Source organism: Camelus ferus, chromosome 36 (assembly GCF_009834535.1).
Source record: "Camelus ferus isolate YT-003-E chromosome 36, BCGSAC_Cfer_1.0, whole genome shotgun sequence".
Lineage (NCBI taxonomy): Eukaryota > Metazoa > Chordata > Mammalia > Artiodactyla > Camelidae > Camelus > Camelus ferus.
In genome coordinates this window covers 23905735-23922107 of record NC_045731.1, presented here as the reverse complement: position 1 = coordinate 23922107, position 16373 = coordinate 23905735, and positions in this window count along the sequence as shown.

Here is a 16373-nt window from a genome sequence, read left to right as displayed (position 1 = left end):
GTTCAGTTCTGAGAGATATGTGTGTTTGAAAGCCGTCCTTCACCTAGCTTCTTGGGTATACAAGTTTCTTTTCAGTTGCAAACTACACTCCATACATATATATGGGGAGGTATTATCTCCAACTCTGTTTTACACTGAAAAATGCAGGAACTTCAAACCGTGACTAGGAAACAGACTGAGAAACCACAGTAAATGTTTCCACTGCATACATTTCCCTTTGCGCTAGATGAATGAACGTCTCTCCACATGCTCATTTCTGATATATAAGAGTGCGTAAAAGCCGAACTTCACATCGCTTGTTAGGAACACCAACTTTCTTTCAGTACCAAACTACACTAAATTCATATATATGTTGAGGTACTAGCTCCAACTCAGTTTAACAGTGAAAACTGCAGGAAATTCAAACAGGCACTGGGAAACAGACTGAGAAACCAGTGTAAAATTTCTCCTGCAACCTTTTCCATTTGTGCTAGATGAACGAATGTCTCTCCACATGCTCAGTTCTGAGAGATAAGTGTGTGTGAAAGCCTTCCTTTACAAGCTTGATGGGAATACAAAGTTTTTTTTCAGTTGCAAACTCCACTCCATATATATATATGGGGAGGTACTAGCTCCAACTCTCTTTTACAGTGAAAACTGCAGGAACTTCAAAACGGCACTAGGAAAAAGACTGAGAAACCAGAATAAAAGTTTCTACTGCAAACCGTTACTTTAGTGCTAGATGAACGGACGTCTCTACACAGGCTCAGTTCTGAGAGATATGTGTGTATTTAATCCGTCCTTAACCTAGCTTTTTGGGAACGCAAAGTTTCTTTTCAATTGCAAACTAGACACCAAACATATATATGGGGAGGTACTAGCTCCAACTCGTTTTTTCAGTGAAAACTGCAGGAACTTCTAACCGACACTAGGAAACAGACTGAGAATCCAGAGTCAAATTTTACCTTGCAAATCTTTCCATTTTTTCTAGATGAACGAACGTCTCTCAAGATGCAAATAGTTGAGAATTTAGTGTGTATTAAAGCCTTCATTCACCTTGCTTTTTAGGAAAGCAAACTTCCTTTTAAATTGCAAACTACACTCCATAAAAATATATGGGGAGGTACTTGATCCAACTCAGTTTTACTGTGAAAACTGCAGGGACTTCAATCCGCCACTAGGAAACACACTTAGAAACCACACTAAAAGTTTCTCTTGCAACCGTTCCAATTGTGCTGGATGAAAGAAAGTCTCTCCACATGCTCAACTCTGAGAGATAAGTGTGTGTGAAAGCCGTCCTTCACCTAGCTTGTTGGGAACACAAAGTTTCTTTTAATGTGCAAAATACACTCCATACATATATATGGGGAGGTACTAGCTCCAACTCGGTTTTTCAGTGAAAACTGCAGGAACTTTAAACCGACACTAGGAAACAGTCTGAGAAACCACAGAAAATTTTCCCTGCAAACCATTCCCTTTGGCCTAGATGAATGAACGTCCCTACACATGCTCAGTTATGATATATAATGTGTGTGAAAGAAGACTTTCAAATAGCTTGTTAGGAACACCAAGTTTCTTTTCAGAAGCAAACTACACTAAATTCATAATTATGTTGAGGTACTCGCTCCAACTTGATTTTACAGTGAAAACTGCAGGAAATTCAAACAGGCACTGGGAAACAGACTGAGAAACCAGAGTCAAATTTTATCTTGCAATCCGTTCCATATTTGCTACATGAACGAACCTCTCTCAAAATGCACAGATCTGAGAATGAATTGTGTGTTAAAGCCTTAATTCACCTTGCTTGTTAGGAAAACAAACTTCCTTTTAAGTTGCAAACAACACTGCATACATATAAATTGGGAGGTACTAGCTCCAACTCGGTTTTACAGTGAAAATTGCAGGAACTTCAAACCGGCACTAGGATAAAGACTGAGAAACGAGAATAAAAGTTTCTACTGCAACACGTTCCCATAGTGCTAGATGAAAGAACGTCTCTCCACATGCTCAGTTCTGAGAGATAAGAGTGTGTGAAAGCGGTCCTTCACGAGCTTCTTGGGAACACAAAGATTTTCTCAGCTGCAAACTACACACCATACATATATATGGGGAGGTACTTTGTCCAACTCGGTTTTAAAGTGATAACTGTAGGAATTTCAAACCGGCACAAGGAAACAGACTGAGAAACCACGGTAAAAGTTTCCCCTGCTAGAGTTCCCTTTGTGCTAGATGAATGAAAGTCTCTCCACATAATCAGTTCTGATATATAAGTGTGTGTGAAAGCCGTCCTTCACAAAGATTGTTAGGAACACCAAGTTTCTTTTAAGTAGCAAACTACATTGAATTCATATATATGTTGAGGTACAATCTCCAACTCGGTTTTACAGTGAAAACTGCAGGAACTTCAAAGCGGCACTGGGAAACAGACTGAGAAACCAGAATAAAATTTCTCCTGCATACTTTTCCATTATTAACAGATGAACGAACGTCTCTCCACATGCTCAGTTCTGAGAGATAAGTGTGTGTGAAAGCCTTCCTTCACTAGCTTCTTGTGAACATAAAGTTTCTTTTAAGTTGCAAAATACACTCCATAGATATATATGTGTTGGTAATAGCTCCAACTCGGTTTTACATTGAAAACTGCAGGAACTTCAAACCGCCACTAGGAAAAAGTCTGAGAAACCACAGTAAAATTTTCCCTGCAACTAGATCCTTTTGTGCTGGATGAAAGAACGTCTCTACACATGCTCAGTTCTGATATATAAGTGTGTTTGGAAGCCGTCCTTCAACTAGCTTGTTAGGAACACCAAGGTACTTTTCAGTAGCAAACTACACTAAATACATGTATATGTTTTGGTACTAGCTCCAACTCGGTTTTACAGTGAAAACTGCAGGAACTTCAAACCGGCACTTGGAAAAAAGCTGAGATACCACAAAAATATTTTCTCCTGCAACATTTTCCATTTGTACTGGGTGAACGAATGTCTCTCCACATGATCAGTTCTGAGAGATAAGTGTGTGTGAAAGCCTTCCTTTACTAGCTTGATGGGAATACAATGTTTCTTTTCAGTTGCAATCTCCACTCCATATATATATATGGGGAGGTACTAGCTCCAACTCGGTTTTACAGTGAAAACTGCAGGAACTTCAAAATGGCACTAGGAAACAGACTGAGAAAACAGAATAAAATTTTCTACTGCAACCCGTTCTTTAGTGCTAGATGAACGGACGTCTAGACACAGGCTCAGTTCTGAGAGATAATTGTGTATTTAATCCGTCCTTAAACTAGCTTTTTGGGAACACAAAGTTTCTTTTCAATTGCAAACTAGACACCAAACATATATAAGGGGAGGTACTAGCTCCAACTCGTTTTTTCAGTGAAAACTGCAGGAACTTCTAACCTACACTAGGAAACAGACTGAGAAACCAGAGTCAAATTTTATCTTGCAAACCGTTCCATTTTTGCTAGATGAACGAACCTCCCTCAAGATGCAAAGTCCTGAGAATTTAGTGTGTATTAAAGCCTTCATTCACCTTGCATTTTAGGAAAACATACTTCCTTTTAAGTTGCAAACTACACTCCATACATATAAATGGGGAGGTACAAGCTCCAACTCGATTTTACATTGAAAACTGCAGGATCTTCAAACCGTAACTAGGAAACAGACTGAGAAACCACAATAAAATTTTCTCCTGTAACCCGTTCCATTTGTGCTGGATGAACGAACATTTCTCCACATGCTCAGTTCTGAGAGATAAGTGTGTGTGAAAGCCGTCCTTCAACTTGCTTGTTGGGAACACAAAGTTTCTTTTCAGTTGCAAACACCTCTCCATACATATATATGGGAAGTTACTAGCTCCAACTCGGTTTTACAGTGAAAACTGCAGGAACTTCTAACCGGCACTAGGAAACAGACTGAGAAACCAGAGTAAAATTTTCCCCTGCAACCCGTTCCCTTAGTGCTAGATGAACGAACGTCTCTCCACATCCTCAGTTCTGAGAGATAAGAGTGTGTGAAAGCCGTCCTTCACTAGCTTCTTGGGAACACAAAAATTTTCTCAGTTGCAAAATACACACCATACATATATATGGGGAGGTACTTGGTCCAAATCGGTTTTACAGTGAAAACTGCAGGAACTTCAAACCGGCACAAGGAAACAGACTGAAAAACCACAGTAAAAGTTTCCCCTTCAAGCGTACCCTTTGTGCTAGATGAATGAACGTCTCTCCACATAATCAGTTCTGATATATAAGTGTGTGTGAAAGCCGTCCTTCACAAAGATTGTTAGGAACACCAAGTTTCTTTTAAGTAGCAAACTACACTGAATTCATATATATGTTGAGGTACAATCTCCAACTCGGTTTTACAGTGAAAACTGCAGGAACTTCAAACCGGCACTGGGAAACAAACTGAGAAACCAGAGTAAAATTTCTCCTGCATACTTTTCCATTATTAACAGATGAACGAACGTCTCTCCACATGCTCAGTTCTGAGAGATAAGTGTGTGTGAAAGCCTTCCTTCTCTAGCTTCTTGTGAACATAAAGTTTCTTTTAAGTTGCAAAATACACTCCATAGGTATATATGTTTTGGTACTAGCTCCAACTCGGTTTTACATTGAAAACTGCAGGAACTTCAACACGGCATTGGGAAACACACTGAGAAACTAGAGTAAAATTTCTCCTGCAACCTTTTCCATTTGTGCTAGATGAACGAATGTCTCTCCACATGCTCAGTTCTGAGAGATAAGTGTGTGTGAAAGCCTTCCTTTACTAGCTTGATGGGAATACAAAGTTTCTCTTCAGTTGCAAACTCCACTCCATATATATATATGGGGAGGTACTAGCTCCAACTCGGTTTTACAGTGAAAACTGCAGAAACTTCAAACCGTAACTAGGAAACAGACTGAGAATCCACAATAAAATTTTCTCCTGTAAACCGTTCCATTTGTGCTGCATGAACGATAGTCTCTCCACATGTTCAGTTCTGAGAGATATTTGTGTGTGAAAGCCGTCCTTCACCTAGCTTCTTGGGTATACAATGTTTCTTTTCAGTTGCAAACTACACTCCATACATATATATGGGGAGGTACTATCTCCAACTCTGTTTTACACTGAAAAATGCAGGAACTTCAAACCGTGACTAGGAAACAGACTGAGAAACCACAGTAAATGTTTCCACTGCAAACATCTCCCTTTGCGCTAGATGAATGAGCGTCTCTCCACATGCTCATTTCTGATATATAAGAGTGCGTGAAAGCCGAACTTCACATCGCTTGTTAGGAACACCAACTTTCTTTCAGTAGCAAACTACACTAAATTCATATATATGTTGAGGTACTAGCTCCAACTCGGTTTAACAGTGAAAACTGCAGGAAATTCAAACAGGCACTGGGAAACAAACTGAGAACCAGTGTAAAATTTCTCCTGCAACCTTTTCCATTTGTGCTAGATGAACGAATGTCTCTCCACATGCTCAGTTCTGAGAGATAAGTGTGTGTGAATGCCTTCCTTTACTAGCTTGATGGGAATACAAAGTTTCTTTTCAGTTGCAAACTCCACTCCATATATATATATGGGGAGGTACTAGCTCCAACTCGCTTTTACAGTGAAAACGGCAGGAACTTCAAAACGGCACTAGGAAACAGACTGAGAAACCAGAATAAAAGTTTCTACTGCAAACCGTTACTTTAGTGCTAGATGAACGGACGTCTCTACACAGGCTCAGTTCTGAGAGATATGTGTGTATTTAATCCGTCCTTAACCTAGCTTTTTGGGAACCCAAAGTTTCTTTTCAATTGCAATCTAGACACCAAACATTTATATGGGGAGGTACTAGCTCCAACTCGTTTTTTCAGTGAAAACTGCAGAACTTCTAACCGACACTAGGAAACAGACTGAGAATCCATAGTCAAATTTTATCTTGCAAACCTTTCCATTTTTTCTAGATGAACGAACGTCTCTCATGAAGCAAATATCTGAGAATTTAGTGTGTATTAAAGCCTTCATTCACCTTGTTTTTTAGGAAAACAAACTTCCTTTTAAATTGCAAACTACACTCCATAAAAATATATATGGAGGTACTAGCTCCAACTCAGTTTTACTGTGAAAACTGCAGGGACTTCAATCCGCCACTAGGAAACACACTGAGAAACCACACTAAAAGTTTCTCTTGCAACCGTTCCAATTGTGCTGGATGAAAGAAATTCTCTCCACATGCTCAGTTCTGAGAGATAAGTTTGTGTGAAAGCCGTCCTTCACCTAGCTTGTTGGGAACACAAAGTTTCTTTTAATTTGCAAAATACACTCCATACATATATATGGGGAGGTACTAGCTCCAACTCGGTTTTTCAGTGAAAACTGCAGGAACTTTAAACCGACACTAGGAAACAGACTGAGAAACCACAGAAAAGTTTTCCCTGCAAACCATTCCCTTTGTGCTAGATGAATGAACGTCCCTACACATGCTCAGTTATGATATATAATTGTGTGTGAAAGAAGACTTTCACATAGCTTGTTAGGAACACCAAGTTTCTTTTCAGAAGCAAACTACACTAAATTCATAATTATGTTGAGGTACTCGCTCCAACATGGTTTTACAGTGAAAACTGCAGGAAATTCAAACAGGCACTGGGAAACAGACTGAGAAACCAGAGTCAAATTTTATCTTGCAATCCGTTCCATATTTGCTACATGAACGAACCTCTCTCAAAATGCACAGATCTGAGAATGAATTGTGTGTTAAAGCCTTAATTCACCTTGCTTGTTAGGAAAACAAACTTCCTTTTAAGTTGCAAACAACACTGCATACATATAAATTGGGAGGTACTAGCTCCAACTCGGTTTTACAGTGAAAATTGCAGGAACTTCAAACCGGCACTAGGATAAAGACTGAGAAACGAGAATAAAAGTTTCTACTGCAACACGTTCCCATAGTGCTAGATGAAAGAACGTCTCTCCACATGCTCAGTTCTGAGAGATAAGAGTGTGTGAAAGCCGTCCTTCACGAGCTTCTTGGGAACACATAAATTTACTCAGCTGCAAACTACACACCATACATATATATGGGGAGGTACTTGGTCCAACTCGGTTTTACAGTGATAACTGCAGGAACTTCAAACCGGCACAAGGAAACAGACTGAGAAACCACAGTAAATGTTTCCCATGCTAGAGTTCCTTTTGTGCTAGATGAATGAACGTCTCTCCACATAATCAGTTCTGATATATAAGTGTGTGTGAAAGCCGTCCTTCACAAAGATTGTTAGGAACACCAAGTTTCTTTTAAGTAGCAAACTACACTGAATTCATATATATGTTGAGGTAAAATCTCCAACTCGGTTTTACAGTGAAAACTGCAGGAACTTCAAACCGGTACTGGGAAACAAACTGAGAAACCAGAGTAAAATTTCTCCTGCATACTTTTCCATTATTAACAGATGAAAGAACGTCTCTCCACATGCTCAGTTCTGAGAGATAAGTGTGTGTGAAATCCTTCCTTCTCTAGCTTCTTGTGAACATAAAGTTTCTTTTAAGTTGCAAAATACACTCCATAGGTATATATGTTTTGGTACTAGCTCCAACTCGGTTTTACATTGAAAACTGCAGGAACTTCAACCCGGCACTGGGAAACACACTGAGAAACCAGAGTAAAATTTCTCCTGCAACCTTTTCCATTTGTAATAGATGAACGAACGTCTCTCCACATGCTCAGTTCTGAGAGATAAATGTGTGTGAAAGCCGTCCTTCACTAGCTTCTTGTGAACATAAAGTTTCTTTCAATTTGAAAAATACACTCCATAGATATATATGTGCTGGTACTAGCTCCAACTCGGTTTTAAAGTGAAAACTGCAGGAACTTCAAACCGCCACTAGGAAAAAGTCTGAGAAACCACAGTAAAATTTTCCCTGCAACTAGATCCTTTTGTGCTGGATGAAAGAACGTCTCTACACATGCTCAGTTCTGATATACAAGTGTGTTTGAAAGCCGTCCTTCAAATAGCTTGTTTGGGACACCAAGGATCTTTTCAGTAGCAAACTACACTAAATACATATATATGTTGTATTAATAGCTCCAACTCGGTTTTACAGTTAAAACTGCAGGAACTTCTAACCGGCACTTGGAAAAAGGCTGAGATACCACAATAAAATTTTCTCCGGCAACCTGTTCCATTTGTGCTGGGTGAACGAACGTCTCTCCACATGTTCATTTCTGAAAGATAAGTGTGTGTGAAAGCCGTTCTTAACCTAGCTTCTTGGGAACACAAAGTTTCCTTTCATGTGACAACTACACTCCATACATATATATGGGGATGTATGAGCTCCAACTCGGTTTTACAGTGAAAACTGCAGAAAATTCAAACAGGCACTGGGAAACAGACTGAGAAACCAGAGTAAAATTTCTCCTGCAAACTTTTCCATTTGTACTAGTTGAACGAATGTCTCTCCACATGCTCATTTCTGAGAGATAAGTGTGTGTGAAAGCCTTCCTTTACTAGCTTGATCGGAATACAAAGTTTCATTTCAGTTGCAATCTCCACTCCATGTATATATATGGGGAGGTACTAGCTCCAACTCGGTTTTACAGTGAAAATTGCAGAAACTTCAAACCGTAACTAGGAAACAGACTGAGAATCCACAATAAAATTTTCTCCTGTAAACCGTTCCATTTGTGCTGCATGAACGAAAGTCTCTCCACATGTTCAGTTCTGAGAGATATGTGTGTTTGAAAGCCGTCCTTCACCTAGCTTCTTGGGTATACAAAGTTTCTTTTCAGTTGCAAACTACACTCCATACATATATATGGGGAGGTATTATCTCCAACTCTGTTTTACACTGAAAAATGCAGGAACTTCAAACCGTGACTAGGAAACAGACTGAGAAACCACAGTAAATGTTTCCACTGCATACATTTCCCTTTGCGCTAGATGAATGAACGTCTCTCCACATGCTCATTTCTGATATATAAGAGTGCGTAAAAGCCGAACTTCACATCGCTTGTTAGGAACACCAACTTTCTTTCAGTAGCAAACTACACTAAATTCATATATTTGTTGAGGTACTAGCTCCAACTCAGTTTAACAGTGAAAACTGCAGGAAATTCAAACAGGCACTGGGAAACAGACTGAGAAACCAGTGTAAAATTTCTCCTGCAACCTTTTCCATTTGTGCTAGATGAACGAATGTCTCTCCACATGCTCAGTTCTGAGAGATAAGTGTGTGTGAAAGCCTTCCTTTACAAGCTTGATGGGAATACAAAGTTTCTTTTCAGTTGCAAACTCCACTCCATATATATATATGGGGAGGTACTAGCTCCAACTCGCTTTTACAGTGAAAACTGCAGGAACTTCAAAACGGCACTAGGAAAAAGACTGAGAAACCAGAATAAAAGTTTCTACTGCAAACCGTTACTTTAGTGCTAGATGAACGGACGTCTCTACACAGGCTCAGTTCTGAGAGATATGTGTGTATTTAATCCGTCCTTAACCTAGCTTTTTGGGAACGCAAAGTTTCTTTTCAATTGCAAACTAGACACCAAACATATATATGGGGAGGTACTAGCTCCAACTCGTTTTTTCAGTGAAAACTGCAGGAACTTCTAACCGACACTAGGAAACAGACTGAGAATCCAGAGACAAATTTTACCTTGCAAACCTTTCCATTTTTTCTAGATGAACGAACATCTCTCAAGATGCAAATAGTTGAGAATATAGTGTGTATTAAAGCCTTCATTCACCTTGCTTTTTAGGAAAGCAAACTTCCTTTTAAATTGCAAACTACACTCCATAAAAATATATGGGGAGGTACTTGATCCAACTCAGTTTTACTGTGAAAACTGCAGGGACTTCAATCTGCCACTAGGAAACACACTTAGAAACCACACTAAAAGTTTCTCTTGCAACCGTTCCAATTGTGCTGGATGAAAGAAAGTCTCTCCACATGCTCAACTCTGAGAGATAAGTGTGTGTGAAAGCCGTCCTTCACCTAGCTTGTTGGGAACACAAAGTTTCTTTTAATGTGCAAAATACACTCCATACATATATATGGGGAGGTACTAGCTCCAAATCGGTTTTTCAGTGAAAACTGCAGGAACTTTAAACCGACACTAGGAAACAGACAGAGAAACCACAGAAAAGTTTTCCCTGCAAACCATTCCCTTTGTGCTAGATGAATGAACGTCCCTACACATGCTCAGTTATGATATATAATTGTGTGTGAAAGAAGACTTTCACATAGCTTGTTAGGAACACCAAGTTTCTTTTCAGAAGCAAACTACACTAAATTCATAATTATGTTGAGGTACTCGCTCCAACTTGATTTTACAGTGAAAACTGCAGGAAATTCAAACAGGCACTGGGAAACAGACTGAGAAACCAGAGTCAAATTTTATCTTGCAAACCGTTCCATATTTGCTACATGAACGAACCTCTCTCAAAATGCACAGATCTGAGAATGAATTGTGTGTTAAAGCCTTAATTCACCTTGCTTGTTAGGAAAACAAACTTCCTTTTAAGTTGCAAACAACACTGCATACATATAAATTGGGAGGTACTAGCTCCAACTCGGTTTTACAGTGAAAATTGCAGGAACTTCAAACCGGCACTAGGATAAAGACTGAGAAACGAGAATAAAAGTTTCTACTGCAACACGTTCCCATAGTGCTAGATGAAAGAACGTCTCTCCACATGCTCAGTTCTGAGAGATAAGAGTGTGTGAAAGCCGTCCTTCACGAGCTTCTTGGGAACACAAAGATTTTCTCAGCTGCAAACTACACACCATACATATATATGGGGAGGTACTTTGTCCAACTCGGTTTTAAAGTGATAACTGTAGGAATTTCAAACCGGCACAAGGAAACAGACTGAGAAACCACGGTAAAAGTTTCCCCTGCTAGAGTTCCCTTTGTGCTAGGTGAATGAAAGTCTCTCCACATAATCAGTTCTGATATATAAGTGTGTGTGAAAGCCGTCCTTCACAAAGATTGTTAGGAACACCAAGTTTCTTTTAAGTAGCAAACTACACTGAATTCATATATATGTTGAGGTACAATCTCCAACTCGGTTTTACAGTGAAAACTTCAGGAACTTCAAAGCGGCACCGGGAAACAGACTGAGAAACCAGAATAAAATTTCTCCTGCATACTTTTCCATTATTAACAGATGAACGAACGTCTCTCCACATGCTCAGTTCTGAGAGATAAGTGTGTGTGAAAGCCTTCCTTCACTAGCTTCTTGTGAACATAAAATTTCTTTAAAGTTGCCAAATACACTCCATAGATATATATGTGCTGGTACTAGCTCCAACTCGGTTTTACATTGAAAACTGCAGGAACTTCAACCCGGCACTGGGAAACACACTGAGAAACCAGAGTAAAATTTCTCCTGCAACCTTTTCCATTTGTAATAGATGAACGAACGTCTCTCCACATGCTCAGTTCTGAGAGATAAGTGTGTGTGAAAGCCTTCCTTCACTAGCTTCTTGTGAACATAAAGTTACTTTTAAGTTGAAAAATACACTCCATAGATATATATGTGCTGGTACTAGCTCCAACTCGGTTTTAAAGTTAAAACTGGAGGAACATCAAACCGCCACTAGGAAAAAGTCTGAGAAACCACAGTAAAATTTTCCCTGCAACTAGATCCTTTTGTGCTGGATGAAAGAACGTCTCTACACATGCTCAGTTCTGATATATAAGTGTGTTTGAAAGCCGTCCTTCAACTAGCTTGTTAGGAACACCAAGGTACTTTTCAGTAGCAAACTACACTAAATACGTGTATATGTTGTGGTAATAGTTCCAACTCGGTTTTACAGTTAAAACTGCAGGAACTTCAAACCGGCACTTGGAAAAAGGCTGAGATACCAGAATAATATTTTCTCCTGCAACCTGTTCCATTTGTGCTGGGTGAAAGAACGTCTCTCCACATGTTCATTTCTGAAAGATAATTGTGTGTGAAAACCGTTCTTCACCTAGCTTTTTGGGAACACAAAGTTTCCTTTCATGTGCCAACTACATTCCATACATATATATGGGGAGGTACGAGCTCCAACTCGATTTTACAGTGAAAACTACAGGAAATTCAAACAGGCACTGGGAAACAGACTGAGAAAGCAGAGTAAAATTTCACCTGCAACCATTTCCATTTGTGCTAGATGAACGAATGTCTCTCCACATGCTCAGTTCTGAGAGATAAGTGTGTGTGAAAGCTTTCCTTTACTAGCTTGATGGGAATACAAAGTTTCATTTCAGTTGCAAACCCCACTCCATGTATATATTTGGGGAGGTACTAGCTCCAACTCGGTTTTACAGTGAAAACTGCAGGAACTTCAAACCGCCACTAGGAAAAAGTCTGAGAAATCCACAGTAAAATTTTCCCTGCAACTAGATCCTTTTGTGCTGGATGAAAGAACGTCACTACACATGCTCAGGTCTGAGAGATAAGTGTGTGTGAAAGCCGTTCTTCACATAGTTTGTTGGGAACACAAAGTTTCTTTTAATTTGCAAAATACACTCCATACATATATATGGGGAAGTACAAGCTCCAACTCGGTTTTTCAGTAAATACTGCAGGAACTTTAAACCGACACTAGGAAACAGACTGAGAAACCACAGAAAACTTTTCCCTGCAAACCATTCCCTTTGTGCTAGATGAATGTACGTCTCTACACATGCTCAGTTATGATATATAATTGTGTGTGGAAGAAGTCTTTCACCTAGCTTGTTAGGAACACCAAGTTTCTTTTCAGAAGCAAACTACACTAAATTCATAATTATGTTGATGTACTCGCTCCAACTTGGTTTTACAGTGAAAACTGCAGGAAATTCAAACAGGCACTGGGAAACAGACTGAGAAACCAGAGTCAAATTTTGTCTTGCAAACCGTTTCATTTTTGCTACATGAACGAACCTCTCTCAATATGCACAGATCTGAGAATGTATTCTGTGTTAAAGCCTTAATTCACCTTGCTTGTTAGGAAAACAAACTTCCTTTTAAGTTGCAAACAACACTGCATACATATAAATTGGGAGGTACTAGCTCCAAATCGGTTTTACAGTGAAAATTGCAGGAACTTCAAACCGGCACTAGGATAGAGACTGAGAAACGAGAATAAAGGTTTCTACTGTAACACGTTCCCATAGTGCTAGATGAAAGAACGTCTCTCCACATGCTCAGTTCTGAGAGATAAGAGTGGGTGAAAGCCGTCCTTCACGACTTTCTTGGGAACACAAAGATTTTCTCAGCTGCAAACTACACACCATACATATATATGGGGAGGTACTTGGTCCAACTCGGTTTTACAGTGATAACTGCAGGAACTTCAAACCGGCACAAGGAAACAGACTGAGAAACCACAGTAAAAGTTTCCCCTGCTAGAGTTCCCTTTGTGCTAGATGAATGAACGTCTCTACACATGCTCAGTTCTGATATATAAGTGTGTGTGAAAGCCATCCTTCACAAAGTTTGTTAGGAACACCAAGTTTCTTTTAAGTAGCAAACTACACTGAATTCATATATATGTTGAGGTACAATCTCCAACTCGGTTTTACAGTGAAAACTGCAGGAACTTCAAACCGGCACTGGGAAACAGACTGAGAAACCAGAGTAAAATTTCTCCTGCATACTTTTCCATTATTAACAGATGAACGAACGTCTCTCCACATGCTCAGTTCTGAGAGATAAGTGTGTGTGAAAGCCTTCCTTCACTAGCTTCTTGTGAACATAAAATTTCTTTTAAGTTGCAAAATACACTCTATAGATATATATGTGCTGGTACTAGCTCCAACTCGGTTTTACATTGAAAACTGAAGGAAATTCAACCCGGCACTGGGAAACACACTGAGAAACCAGAGTAAAATTTCTCCTGCAACCTTTTCCATTTGTAATAGATGAACAAACGTCTCTCCACATGCTCAGTTCTGAGAGATAAGTGTGTGTGAAAGCCTTCCTTCACTAGCTTCTTGTGAACATAAAGTTTCTTTTAAGTTGAAAAATACACTCCATAGATATATATGTGCTGGTACTAGCTGCAACTCGGTTTTAAAGTGAAAACTGCAGGAACTTCAAACCGCCACTAGGAAAATGTCTGAGAAAACACAGTAAAATTTTCCCTGCAAATAGATCCTTTTGTGCTGGATGAAAGAACGTCTCTACACATGCTCAGTTCTGATATGTAATTGTGTTTGAAAGCCGTCCTTCAACTAGCTTTTTAGGAACACCAAGGTACTTTTCAGTAGCAAACTACACTAAATACATGTATATGTTGGGGTACTAGCTCCAACTCGGTTTTACAGTTAAAACTGCAGGAACTTCAAACCGGCACTTGGAAAAAAGCTGAGATACCACAATAATATTTTCTCCTGCAACATTTTCCATTAATGCTGGGTGAACGAATGTCTCTCCACATGCTCAGTTCTGAGAGATAAGTGTGTGTGAAAGCCTTCCTTTACTAGCTTGATGGGAATACAAAGTTTCTTTTCAGTTGCAAACTCCACTCCATATATATATATGGGGAGGTACTAGCTCCAACTCGGTTTTACAGTGAAAACTGCAGGAACTTCAAAATGGCACTAGGAAACAGACTGAGAAAACAGAATAAACGTTTCTACTGCAACCCGTTCTTTAGTGCTAGATGAACGGACGTCTATACACAGGCTCAGTTCTGAGAGATAATTGTGTATTTAATCCGTCCTTAAACTAGCTTTTTGGGAACGCAAAGTTTCTTTTTAATTGCAAACTAGACACCAAACATATACATGGGGAGGTACTAGCTCCAACTCGTTTTTGCAGTGAAAACTGCAGGAACTTCTAACCGACACTAGGAAACAGACTGAGAAACCAGAGTCAAATTTTATCTTGTAAACTGTTCCATTTTTGCTAGATGAACGAACCTCTCCCAAGATGCAAAGATCTGAGTATTTAGTGTGTATTAAAGCCTTCATTCACCTTGCATTATAGGAAAACATACTTCCATTTAAGTTGCAAAGTACACTCCATACATATAAATGGGGAGGTACAAGCTCCAACTCGATTTTACAGTGAAAACTGCAGGATCTTCAAACCGTAACTAGGAAACAGACTGAGAAACCACAATAAAATTTTCTCCTGTAACCCGTTCCATTTGTGCTGGATGAACGAACATTTCTCCACATGCTCAGTTCTCAGAGATAAGAGTGTGTGAAAGCCGTCCTTCACTAGCTTCTTGGGAACACAAAGATTTTCTCAGTTGCAAACAACACACCATACATATATATGGGGAGGTACTTGGTCCAACTCGGTTTTACAGTGAAAACTGCAGGAACTTCAAACCGACACAAGGAAACAGACTGAGAAACCACAGTAAAAGTTTCCCCTTCAAGCGTTCCCTTTGTGCTAGATGAATGAACGTCTCTCCACATAATCAGTTCTGATATATAAGTGTGTGTGAAAGCCGTCCTTCACAAAGATTGTTAGGAACACCAAGTTTCTTTTAAGTAGCAAACTACACTGAATTCATATATATGTAGAGGTACAATCTCCAACTCGATTTTACAGTGAAAACTGCAGGAACTTCAAACCGGCACTGGGAAACAGACTGAGAAACCAGAGTAAAATTTCTCCTGCATACTTTTCCATTTTTAATAGATAAACGAACGTCTCTCCACATGCTCAGCTCTGAGAGATAAGTGTCTGTGAAAGTCTTCCTTCACTAGCTTCTTGTGAACATAAAGTTTATTTTAAGTTGCAAAATACACTCCATAGATATATATGTGCTGGTACTAGCTCCAACTCGGTTTTACATTGAAAACTGCAGGAACTTCAACCCGGCACTGGGAAACACACTGAGAAACAAGAGTAAAATTTCTCCTGCAACCTTTTCCATTTGTAATAGATGAACGAACGTCTCTCCACATGCTCAGTTCTGAGAGATAAGTGTGTGTGAATGCCTACCTTCAATTGCTTCTTGTGAACATAAAGTTCTTTTAAGTTGAAAAATACACTCCATAGATATATATGTGCTGGTACTATCTCCAACTCGGTTTTAAAGTGAAAACTGGAGGAACTTCAAACCGCCACTAGGAAAAGTCTGAGAAACCACAGTAAAATTTTCCCTGCAAATAGATCCTTTTGTGCTGGATGAAATAACGTCTCTACACATGCTCAGTTCTGATATATAAGTGTGTTTGAAAGCCGTCCTTCAACTAGCTTGTTAGGAACACCAAGGTACTTTTCAGTTGCATACTACACTAAATACATATATATGTTGTGGTACAAGATCCAACTCGGTTTTACAGTTAAAACTGCAGGAACTTCTAACCGGCACTTGGAAAAAGGCTGAGATAGCACAATAATATTTTTCCTGCAACCTTTTCCATTTGTGCTGGGTGAACGAACGTCTCTCCACATGTTCATTTCTGAAAGA